The sequence below is a fragment of the Pseudorca crassidens genome, chromosome 1, assembly GCF_039906515.1.
Source record: "Pseudorca crassidens isolate mPseCra1 chromosome 1, mPseCra1.hap1, whole genome shotgun sequence".
Lineage (NCBI taxonomy): Eukaryota > Metazoa > Chordata > Mammalia > Artiodactyla > Delphinidae > Pseudorca > Pseudorca crassidens.
The window spans coordinates 113,458,936-113,471,242 of record NC_090296.1 but is presented as its reverse complement, the minus strand read 5'-3'; the positions used below and the strand labels follow the sequence as shown (position 1 = coordinate 113,471,242).

Below are 12,307 nucleotides of genomic sequence, written 5' to 3'. Positions count from 1 at the left end.
TGGGGCTATGTTTACGGGTTCATCTCCCTATCTATGGGGTAAGTTCCTCAAAGTTAAGAACTGTGCGTCATTCTTTTGTGTACCCCCAGCACCTATTTCAGGGCCTGGTACACAGTAGAAACTAAAAATATTTGTGGGATGAATGAATGAATACCGGTAATTTGTGGTGGAGACAGGGCTTAAACCAGTTTTTCTGGCTTCGAAGCCTCTGCATTTTCCACCGTAGATGCCAGGGGCTGGGGGCAGGCTTGTTTGGGATTAAAGTTTTTTCCAGCTCGGTAGTGCCCTGTTCCCCATGGCCTTGCTGAGGCTGTTGATGCTTCGCTAGAGGCCACAGCCCAGCCCAAGCATCCTAGAGCCTCCCTGTGCCCACACTTAATGTGCCTTCAGCTGGAAAACAAACCTGGGCAGGAGAGCACTCCCTGAGGCCCCTCTGGTGGCCCCAGTCTGGTAACTAAGCTGTCCCCTCCTCCTTCCTGACTTTTGTGCTGGGCCCTCGCACCACGCTCCTGTACCTCCCTCCTTCTCCTTCCCTCCTTCTCCTTCCCTCCCTCTGGCCAGGAGCCTGGGACCCCGGCTGTGAGTCAACCCCAGAACAGGGTGTCCAGCCTCTTCTTCCCATGGCCGAAGTCGCCCACGGGGGCTCTAGCTCTCTAACCCCCCGCCTGGTCGCTGCCCCTTTGAGAACCTGGGGTCCGGGGAGGCCGAGGGCTCCGGTCTCCGCTGGGGAAACTGGACTCTGGCTGAAGCCCCCAGGCAGGGGCTGCGCTGCCCCGGAGAGAAGCTGTCCTCCTGCCTGTGTCCAAGGCCGGCTCTGGGGGTGAAGGCGTCCCCGGGAGAAGCGAGCTGTTCTCCACTCCGCCACCCCCTCCCCAGGTGCCCGGCTCTCCAGCTGTTTTCCTCCTCTGGGCTGTGGGACCTTCTGCAGATCTCCTCTCCTCAGGATGAGGAAAGCAGGTGGCTCTCCCCGCCAAGGCCCCCAAGGGTCTTCCCGCCTCTCCCAGCAGGCACCTGGCTCTCTGCTCGCTTCATTCTCCCGTGGCCGCGGCCCTTCTCCGCAGTGACAGGTGACGGGAGCAGGGTGCCCTCCACCCCTAGCCTCACTCTCCGGGCTCGGGGCCTGTGTCTGGGGAGGGGAGGCTGGGTCCCCCTAGGGAGGACCTGGCCGCCCAGCAGCGGGGACACCGGGGCAGGTTTGCCGGGCCGCGGCCTGTGGCCGGGACGGGCCCGTGGCTCAGAGGCGTCTGTCTGTGGGCAGGGCCGGCTCGGAAAGTCATGGCGCACCTGCAGGACCCCTCACCTGCCTTTTCAGAGTGCTCTCCCTCCACCCCGACAGTGGCTCTCAGGCATCCCTGGGGTCATATTTTCAGGAAAATGGGCGTGTGGCGCCCTCGGTCATCAAAGCAGCAGCCGGCGCCTGGCAAGAGTCCCCTTGGGAGGAGCTTTCCCCTCAGAGCAGCGGTTCTCAGCTGCGAGTGAGAATCACCTGAGCGCTTTTTTTTTTTTTCCCGCGGTACGCGGGCCTCTCATTGCTGTGGCCTCTCCCGTTGCGGAGCACAGGCTCCGGACGCGCAGGCTCAGCGGCCATGGCTCACGGGCCCAGCCGCTCCGCGGCATGTGGGATCCTCCCGGACCGGGGAACGAACCCGTGTCCCCTGCATCGGCGGGCGGACTCTCAACCACTGCGCCACGAGGGAAGCCCACCTGAGCGCTTTTAAAAACCACCGATGTCCCAGCCGCACCCACACCGGTTGAATCAGCACCGCCGAGGAGGGGCGCCGCAGGGTGGGCCTTAAAGCTCCCGGATGGTCCAAACGGGCGGCATTTGAGCCTCACAAGGACACTGAAAGACAGGTACTGTCGTCATCCCCACCGTACAGGCAGGGACACTGGGCTCCGAGAAGTGAAGCCACTTGACCGGGGTCAGAGGGCAAGTGGGAGGGATGGGACTGGAGTCCCAAACGGGAGGGGCGGATGGCCCCCCTGCTGACCGTGGATCTGGGCTTCCAGGGGGGCTTCGAGTGGGACCACGAGGTCTCAGGCTGGCCCAGGAGCCTGGGCCTCGGGCTGACTCAAGAGCTGGCCCTGTCTCCCCACAAATGTGGAGACATTTCTGCCACCTCCTCCTCCAAAGCGCTGGACTGGGCCTCCTCCAAGCCCCAGGACGCGGTGGATCACGTCCACTCACCCAGCCGGGTCCTCTCTGGAACAGCGTGCCCTTTGGTGACGGGGAGGATGCATTTTTGAGGTGAAATATTATATAACAGCCAGGAACGGAAAATATTAAAAGCACACGGGTGCCAGCAAGGTTCTCACCAGGGCCAGAAAGTTCAGAAAAAGGAGGCAGGCTCCCTGCAGTGGAGGCCACGGGGTGGGGCGGGATCAGCTCGACCACCCACACCCTGAATCCCAGGCTGCCTCCGTCTTCAGGGTGAGCGGGCCTTGCCTGGGCCACAGGAAGGTCCCAGGGTGGTGACCCCAAGCGGAGAGCTGAAGCTGCTCAGATCCCTCATAAAGCTGGAGCAGCTGTGTCAGCCTGCCCGTCCGCGTCCCTCTCCCACTCCAGGCCTTGAGGATCATGAGGCCCGTAGGGGGAAGTGGAACATTCGGGAACCTGGGGTCAGGCTGCCTGTGGGTCTGCTCTGAGCATCCCCTGGAGGCTCCCTCAAGCAGGGCAGGCCGTTCACCCCTAGAACTGACTCAGAGCTGCCCAGGTGTCAGGAGTCATGGCTGGGCCTGCATCCTCAAGGGAGGATGTCTCAGTGTCTCAGGGCAGAGCCAGAAGCCTCACCAGACCCAGAACTCGGACTGTAGTCCCCTAGCTTCACAGCTCAGTGAGATGCCGGGGAGCCTACTGGAGGCCTAGATGTGGAGCAGCAGACCTGCGCCACCGTGGCTCTGCCCCTCCCAGCATGAATGGCCTTGGGTAAGTCCCTTACCCTCTCGGGATCTATGAATTTATGACACTGAGCCAGGTGCTGGGGACACAGAGATAAGGCACGGGCCTTGCCCTTCAGGAGCTCACAGTCAATTGAAAGAAGACAGCATTTCCAGGTGAAGCAAAGAGCTCTTCAACTCAGGGTGGGGCTAAGTGGAAAATGATGGGGCTGGGGCAGCTCAGAGGTGGGGAGTGGTGTGGGCTATAGGGCTCAGGGCATGTGTCTGCCTGTTTTGGGTAGGAGGATAAACTCCCATATTGTGCATGTAACCCTAATGCTGCCACCACACCCCAGATCCCCATCTAGCTGTAACTGCAGACCCACTGCTCCCTACTTAGGGAAGCACTGTTACTCTGGTATTTGACTGACAGGGGCCACTGATTGGCTTAGGCTGAGCATCTGACCTAAACCCAGTCCATCCACCCACTGGCAGGTGACTGGTGAAGTGGGCTTCTTGGGAATCGTTCCACCCAATAGGGATGGAGATGGCAACTAGCTGAGCCAATCAGAGTGGATCCTGGTGGAATCTGAACTAAGCAAGTGCAGGAGGTGGACCCATGAGGAGCAAGAGGCAGGCAGAGCTACCATATAGAGAGAAGCACATACCCCACAGGAGAAACACCAGGCAGCCTGAGGGGCTGAGAGAGGGGTCTGCCTCAGCCCAGCTCTTGACTTCAGCTGTCTTTACAACAAGCCTCCATTTTTTTTCAGAATGGCCTGAGTGAGTCACCATTCTTGTTCCCTAAAGTGCATAACCAGCTAAGGAGCCCCCTCATCTCCCTGGCGTGCCAGAGAGCAGCCAACTCTCTCCTCCATCCTGTATGAGGCCACTGTGAGGAAATGGAAAGATCAGAGGGCAGGAAATTAGGAGGCCTGGCCTGGGTTCAAGCCTGACTCAAGTTCCTAAGCGTCCCCAAGAGCCAGGCCTTGGCAGAAGTCTGGTACACCTTGCACAGTGTGCTTTCTCTTTCACTGGTTATGAGCAGGCTCAAATGAAAATGACAGATAAAAGCAGCCAGAAAGGTAAAGGTAGCTGCTGCCTATTCAGGGCATTCTCCTGCTGTTTGATGGGAGCTGATTAGTTGGGTGTAGAGGATTCAGAACCTCTCTGTTCAAGGGGCCTCTAGGGAGATCTGAGAGTCATCGGAGAGTAGGGGCAGTTCTGGATCCAGCAACGTGCTTGACAGTCTTAGCAGTCTCCTGGGGCAGTTCTCAGTAGACCTGTGTCTGAGTCCTAGGGAGAGCAGAAGGGCTGTAAGTAAAAGCTAAAAGAGCTGTTCCACTGAAAAGTCTGTGTCTTATTTGGGCATAAGCAGTCCTGTTTTGGGATCAGGCAAGAGAGGCATTTGTTCCTGCTGTGCTACTGACTTTTGTGCATGGAGAAGGCTCTAGGGTGCTGGCATCAATGCTTTGAAGAGCCACAGTGTTAAAGAAAAAGGGGGGGGGTGGTCAGTGGAGAAACGTTCCTTTCAACAAATAGTGCAGAAACAGTTGGACATCCACATGCAAAAAAGGAACCTTGATTCACAGACTTTACACCATGTGCAAAAACTAGTTAAAAATGAATCATAGACCTAAAGGTAAAACCTAAAACTCCTAGAGAAAACCTTTGTGACTGTGGGTTAGGTAAAAATTTCTTAGAGCCAACACCAAAAGCACAAATTTATAAAATAAAAAATTGATAGATTGGATTTCATCAAAATTAAGAGCTTCTGCTCTTCAAAAGACACTGTTAAGAAAATGGAAAAACAAGCTACAGACTGGGAAAAAGTATTTTCAAAACATATCTGATAGGGACTTCCCTGGTGGTCCAGTGGTTAAGATTCTTTTTTTTTTTTTTTTTAATTTATTTATTTTTTTTTGCGGTACGCGGGCCTCTCACTGCCGTGGCCTCTCGCGTTGCAGAGCACAGGCTCCGGACGTGCAGGCCCAGCGGCCATGGCTCACGGGCCCAGCCGCTCCGCGGCACGCGGGATCCTCCCGGACCGGGGCACGAACCCGCGTCCCCTGCATCGGCAGGCAGACTCCCAACCACTGTGCCACCAGGGAAGCCCCCAGTGGTTAAGATTCTGTGCTTCCACTGCACGGGGCCTAGGTTTGATCCCTGGTTGGGGAACTAAGATTCCACATGCCTTGTGGCCAAAAAGTAAAAAACAAAAAAACCCCATATCTGATAAAGGACTTGTATCTAGAATATATAAAGTACACTCAGATTTCAGTAATGAGAAAACAAATAACCTAATTACAAATGGGCAAAATATTTGAACAGGCACTTCATCAAAGAAGACATAGAAATGGCAAATAAGAGTATGAAAAGCTGGGGGCTTCCCTGGTGGCACAGTGGTTAAGAATCCTCCTGCCATTGCAGGGGACACGGGTTTGAGCCTTGGTCTGGGAAGATCCCACATGCCATGGAGCAACTAAGCCCGTGTGCGACAACTACTGAGCCTGTGCTTTAGAGCCCATGAGCCACAACTACTGAGCCCGCGTGCCACAACTACTGAAGCCCGCGCACCTAGAGCCCGGGCTCTAGAGAACCTACCACAATGAGAAGCCACGCACCACAATGAAGAGTAGCCCCTGCTCACTGCAACCAGAGAAAAGCCCACACGCATCAACGAAGACCCAACACAGCCAAAAATAAAATAAATAAATTTATTTTTTTTAAAATGTATGAAAAGCTGCTCAACATCATTGGTTACCAGGGAAATGCAAATTAAAACAAGACACTACACAACCATGGGAAAGGCTTAAAAACGGTCAAACATGAAACTTTAACAGTATCAAGTATTAATAAAAATGCTGAGCAGCTGGAACTCTCATGTTGCTGGTTGGAAAGTAAATGGAAAAATCACTCTGGGAAACAGTTTGAAAGTTTCTTATAAAGTTAAACATACACTTCACATATAACCTAACAATCGCACTCCTAGATATTTACCCAAAAGAAATGAAAAACCTGTTTACACAAAAACCTGTACATAAATATCCATAGTGAAAAGGTAGTTGCTAGAAACTGGAGACAACCCAAATGTCCTTCAACTGGTGAACAGAAAAAGAAACTGTGGCACATCCATACAATAGAATATTACTCAGCAGTAAAAAGGAATGAACTATTGACACGTGCAACAGCATGGATGATTATACTAAGTGAAAGAAGGCAGACTTAAAAGGCTCTTACCAGGGACTTCCCTGGTGGTCCAAGGGTTAAGAATCCGCCTTCCAATGCAGGGGATGCGGGTTCGATCCCTGATCGGGGAACTAAGATCCCACATGCCGCGGGGCAACTAAGCCTGTGCACTGCAACAGAGCCCATGCACCACAACTAGAGAGAAGCCGGTGCACCGCAATGAAGATCCTGCATGCCACAACCAAGACCTGATGCAGCCAAATAAATAAATATTTTTAAAAAACCAACGCTCATACCTAGAGGATTCCACTTGCAGGACATTCTTGAAAAGGCAAAATGACAGGGAAAGAGAACAGATCAGTGGTGGTCAGCAGCTAGGGATCGGGGAGAGGGCTGACTACAAAGGGAGCTTCTGAGGTGATGGAAATATTTTGTATCTTGATGGTGATGGTGTTTATAAGATTGTTTGCATTTGTCAAAAATCATAGAACTTTCCACTCAAAAGGGTGACTTCTACAGAATGACAATCGTGCTCCAATTTTTAAAAATGGGAAGTGGGATTCAAACTTCTTCTTCCCTTTCTTTGCCTTCCCTGTCACTGGCCAACATTCTGTCCTCAAAGCTCTTGTTTTCCTGGGGGGAAAAACACCCCAATTCGGCCACCCTGAACACTGCTTTGCTTCTGGGAACAAAAAGCCAACCCACTAAGAATGGTCTGTGCAGGCCCATGTCTGTTTCTCTTCCTCTGTCCCACCCTGTCTGGCTAAGCCTGCTCACCAAGGCCCTTCTAACCTCCATTTCCCCTTCCCTGCCTGCTCATCCGGGCCATCTGGAGTCCCAAATGTTTATGGCCCAGGCTTTGTGTGGGTGAAAGATCCTGCTTGGAAAGAGATCCTTACGCTCAACTTTCCACAGCTCTAGCCCATTAAACGTCCACGGGTCCCAGGGATGCACAGCCAGAGAGGACAACTACCTGGCATCCGCCTCACCTCACCCCTGACTGAGGCCACCCCCATCACGACTGCAGGCTCTTCTGGGCTGCCAGCATCGTGGTCAGAGCTGAAGCCATACTACAGCCAGAGCCACCTGGGGCCTCTCAGGGGAGTCATGAAAAGAGGCCCCGGGTCATGGGAAGCAAGCAGCAGAGTCTGGTAGATGCTTTGGGGCGAGCCTGATGAACCACCAGGGCAAACACATCCCACTGAGTGTGACTAGTCCAGGAGGGGAGTGTGAACACTCTTGCGATGACTCCCTGGTAAGTGTGCACCCAGTAATCCTGTACAAAATCATGAGTGTGGGTGTCCCTGAGAAACAGCAGGGCACCGTGGGGACACTAAGATGTAAACTCAAGGCTGTGACCATGGTGAGTCACCACAGGGACAGTGAGGTGACCTTTTTTTTTTTAAGCTTGAAGAGCATTCTGTGATGACCACGGTGAGCACACTACGCAAGGTGGAGGGCTCTACCTGACATGTCTTGGGGGATCTGCCAGACCATGGCCCATTCTCAGGGAATCTGCTCCCACCTACAACCTGTGCGGGGTAAGCACACCCTTACAAGACCAGGTGCTGACTGTCAGGCGGCGGTGCGTGCAGCAACCCATGTGGCTTACATAGTTCTGAAGGTTTCTTTGTTTTTCTTCCATTTTCCAAGCTGGAGTTGTTATTATAGTTGCTCAGCTTTGCTCAACTCTTCTGGGATGTGTTGATGTGGTTACAGGGTGAGGGGAAGTCATACATGGGTAGGTTTGCAGCAGAACAAAGGGAGTGCAAATGCTGAGGTTGACAGCTGTTAAAGTGGTCTCTTGATATCAGGATTCAACTACTGGTATCAAGGTGAGTAGTTAGACATTTCGGGTTGACTCCTACTAGGAAAGGGGTGCTTGTGTTTGTGGTTGTGTTTTAGGTGCGTACGTGTCACTTTTTACTTCCTAGCATCCGTTCTTCCTACTTCTGGTGACAGCACCACAATTTTCCTTTGAGAAAAATCAGTCCATGTGATTCCAGTGGGATGATCTACCCCTACCTCTGGAAGTGGGCTAATCAGAGCTTTCCACCCACATGGTTACAGGAACTGGGTCAGGAATAGGCCAATGAGAGCCTTTCCCAGGACTTCTGCTGGAACAATGGGGGGAGAGACATGCTTTTTCCATTGGAGATTTGAGATGTGCTAGAAGGGAGTCTGGAGCTTCTGGAAGATAATACATGGGAATGGCATCTGTTCCAGTTACTGTTGCTGTGTAACAAACTACCCCAAGTTTTAGTGGCTTAAATGATAATCATTTTATCATATCCCCTGAATTCTGTAGGTCAGGATTTCAGGTAGGGCTTGACTGGGCCATTCTGCCTTTTATGACTTTGATTGAGGCCACTCAGTGGCATCCATCTGGTAAATGAGCTGGTCTGTCCTAGAGGGTACAAGACAGCTACACTCACGTGACTGGTGATGTGAGGGCTGGAAGGCTGGGCTCAGCTGGGACTACCCACCAGAACACCTACACCAGGCCTCTCTGATTTGGTGGTCTCTTGGTAGTTAGCTGGCTTTCCCCAGAGCAAGCATCCAAGTGGAAGCTGCATGACTTTTTCTGACCTAGCCTGAGAAGTTCACCTCATTCCTGGTTACAAGCAAGTCATAGCCCCGCTCACATTCAAGGGGAAGGAAATTAGATTCTACCTCTTGATGGCAGAGTAGGGCAGTCACCTTGTACGAGAACACACGCAGTGGGAGCTATCGTTGCAGCCAACTTGGGAAAACACAGGCTACAGCCTCCCTGGGAAAAAAGCCATCTCAGAGGAAGCAGTTGAGAAATGGAAAGAGAGCAGTCCTGATGATATTGTTTGAGTCCCTGGATCCAATTTTTCCCAGGACTTCAGTTATGACAACCATCAGTTTCCTTTCCTGCATAGTCCAATCTGAGTTGTGCTTTTGTCTCTTGCAACTGAAAGATCTTTTACTCTTAGTGTGTATATCAGTTATCTATTACAGTACAACAAATCACCCCAAAACTCAGTGGCTTACAACAATGATTATTATTTCTCACGATTCTATGGGTGGCTAGACCATTCCTCTGCTGGTCTTACCTGGCTCACTTATGCAACTGCTGAGGTGGAAAATTCAAGATGGCCTCATTCACATGTCTGGCTGTTGGCTGGGGGCCTCAGTTCTCCTTCATGTGGTCTCTTATCCTCTAGGAGGATAGATTGACTTCTTTCTATGGTGGTCTCAGGACCGTGTTCCTGGGGAGTGGAGGCGGCAAAGTCTCTTGAGTGTCATTTCTGTCATTCCTTTGTTCAAAGCAAGTGACAAAGCCAAACCAGGTCAAAGGTGAGTAAAGAGACTCCACCTCTTAACGGGAGAGCTGCAAAGAATTTGTGGCCATATTTAATCCACCACAGTACGATAGATAGCTGGATCACGTTAGATGGGGACATGTTTGAAATTAGTGTATGTATGGGAAGCAGGGTGTATGTGCCAGGCAGGCAGAGCCAGCGTGTTCTAGTATGTTCTCGCTGAGGAGCATATGGCTGGAGTGTCATTTCCATGGTGGCTTCTCTGAGCTGAGGGCACCCCAGGACAAGGTCTACACTAGGTCACCGGTTCCCAGGGGCGACTCTGAGTTGAAGACCTACTGTGTCTGAGTGACTTCACCTCTCTGAGCCTCAGTTTTCCCTCTATAAAATGGGTGTGGTCATCCCTGCCTCGCAGATCAACTGTGAGGCTGAAGATGAGCTGGTGACCATGAATGTGCCTTGTGTATTACAGGATGGTGAACATTATCATCTGAGACCCGAGAAGGAATAGTCAAGGTGGGCCTGGGTGGTCAGAGAGGGCAGGAGGGAGGAGACTGAGATGGGGCATCGAAAGGTGGGGGACACTCACATGGGAGGGGAGGAAGGGCTGTATTTCAAGATGGGAAGCTGAGGAATAAAACTATAAAGGCATTGGGTTGGAACAGTGACAGACTGTATCTAGGATAGGGAGGAGAACAACAGGGTCAGAGAGCGAGCTCTCCCACTCCCGTAGACTCTGGGTGTCTAGGTTCCCATACACACTGGGTCAGCAGCCCCTGAGGGTTACTCAGAGCTACAGTCAAGTCTTCCAGTCCCCAGGGATCTTTAGTGGCTTGTCCCTACCCAGGCCTGCAAAGCCCCCTCAGGCCGCAGGGGGGCAATGATGGGAGCATGGGAGTGGTAGTCAGAGAGCATGTTAGAGACACAGCACCTTCCTCTGGAGCCACCGGCATCATGTCAGACCCCTCCCAGTGTTCCCAAGCTCCTTTCCCCTCAGCAGGGTGGGGACCCCTGGCCTTAGGCTTGGGTCACAGTTGGCCTGGCTAAACATGGCTCCAAGCCCCTCAATCCCCTGGATAGGGGTGGAAGTGATTGATGGGTTTCAGTGTGTTCCAAGCCGGGGCTTGGAGCTGCAGCAGACTAGCCTGGCCTGCAGAAGCCCCAGGTGGCCACTCATGGCTGGTGCCGACCCATCTAGGCCAGGCCCTGGACAGTCCAGATCTGTGGCTGCCTCCCAAGCCCTGACTATCCTAAGGTCCTGGCCAAGGAGAGCAGCAGCCTCTCCCTCAAAGGAGTTCTGGGAGCACCGGGTGGGAGCGGGCTCAGATCCCACCAATCTAGCCCTGCGCAGTTCACAGCTTAGCCCCACTTGGCGACAGAAAGGGATTCTTTGATGGGGGAGGTGGGAGGACATGAGCTAGAGGGACACAACCTGCTGGGCTGTAATCAGAACCCAGGGATTCTAGCTCACAGTCCCTCAGCCTGTGCCAACCATGACAATACCCTCTGGCCACTGGGGCAGGATAGATGGGGCCTCAGTGTGAGTTCTGGGCCAAGCAAGGACACCTAGGCAGGAATCATGGCCTAAGGAGCTCCACTTTGCCAAGCCCTCACCTTATAGGCTTCCCTCCTCCCACTACAGAAAGAGAAGAGAGAGGTGCATTTGGGAGGCTGGGGAGACCTCTTTCACATACTCTGGGATTCCATAGAGTAGAGACCTTGGAAAGCAGCTGATTACACTGACCTTGACCTCTGGTCCTCTGGTTTACCTTTCCCCACCTTGCTTTCCTGTCTACCTTGCTCTCTTATCTAGAGTCTGTGGTCAGGTAGCTTCTCGGGCCTCCTTCCTGACCTCTGGTGAGATTCTTTGGAGCTGTCATTTCTTCTTTTCTCTCCTTTCTGCAGTGTTTGTTGTCAGCATCTTATCAAATCTTGTAAGAGCTGGTGGGGGCCTCAGAGCTCACTCAGTCCAAACTCCTGTTACACAGGTGGGGACACTGAGGTCCAGGGTCACTTGGGTCATTGCTTGTCCAAGATCACACATCAAAATTAGCAACAGAGCCAGCACTAGGCTTTTGACTCCCAAGTTCTTGTTTTTCTCCTGTTCTTTGATCAGGCTATTGTGGCTCAGCTTTTGTCTGACCATGGACCAGCAGAGTTCTCAGGGGCTTCACTTAGTTCAGGCTAAAGCTGCTTCATGGCTTGGCTCTGATAGTAATTGGACGGGACTGGGTCTACTACAGGATCTATGGGCCAAAAGCTGGGGGCCAGGAGGGAGACCAGGCTCCAAGAGGAAAAGCAAACCAGCTCCGTGCCCCAGATCTGCTTAGGGGCTGTCCCTGCTCAACATCCTTCCTCCACCATCCTCCTCTCCCCCAACAGCTCCTGTCCAGGATGATGCTCAGAGAAACAGAGCTCCTAAACCCTTGTTTGTACACACACACACACACACACACACACACACATTCACATAGAGAGAAAGACACAGACGTACACACATACAGCATATACACAGGCACACACACACACAACCACACACACACAGCTCTCTGGATAAGAGTGTGCACGGCTACACTGTGGGATCATTTCCATACAAGGCTCTTTCCTCTGAATGCATGGATACATCTCCTCCCTATGGCCTCCCAGTGCCCAGCCTGGAGCCTGCCCCCAAACAGGCGCTCAGTGAGGGTGTGTGGAAAGAGTGAGCTGACACTGGTGTGGAGGGCCACACGGGCCAGGCCTCCATCTCCAGGCCCTGCATGAGGCAGAAAGCCCAGCCCAGGCCAGATGAGCCTGAGACATGAGGCAGGCCTTGGAAGCTCCTGCTGTCTCCCTGGCTCACCCCTCCCCATCTTCTGCCTCCACCTGGTACTCTCTCCTTGTGTGGTCTGTTAGCCAACCGCATCAAAATCACCTGGGAGCTTGTTAGAAAGGCAAAGTCTCGGTCCTCG

At 52.8% G+C, this 12,307-nt stretch overlaps 1 protein-coding gene across 4 annotated transcripts in view; it reads left to right on the top strand.

Moving 5' to 3' along the window:
* Positions 1-7,812, top strand: part of PARP16 (poly(ADP-ribose) polymerase family member 16) — a 71,466-nt gene extending 63,654 nt beyond the window's left edge. Inside the window, exons 7-8 of one of the 4 annotated variants that reach the window (XR_010946233.1) lie at positions 6,982-7,321; positions 7,474-7,812. The gene's annotated coding sequence lies outside the window, so the exon portion shown is untranslated. The remainder of the gene's footprint in view (positions 1-6,981; positions 7,322-7,473) is intronic. The other 3 variants (XR_010946231.1, XR_010946232.1, XR_010946234.1) reach the window with 3 other exon arrangements.
* The last annotated feature ends 4,495 nt before the right edge of the window (positions 7,813-12,307 follow it).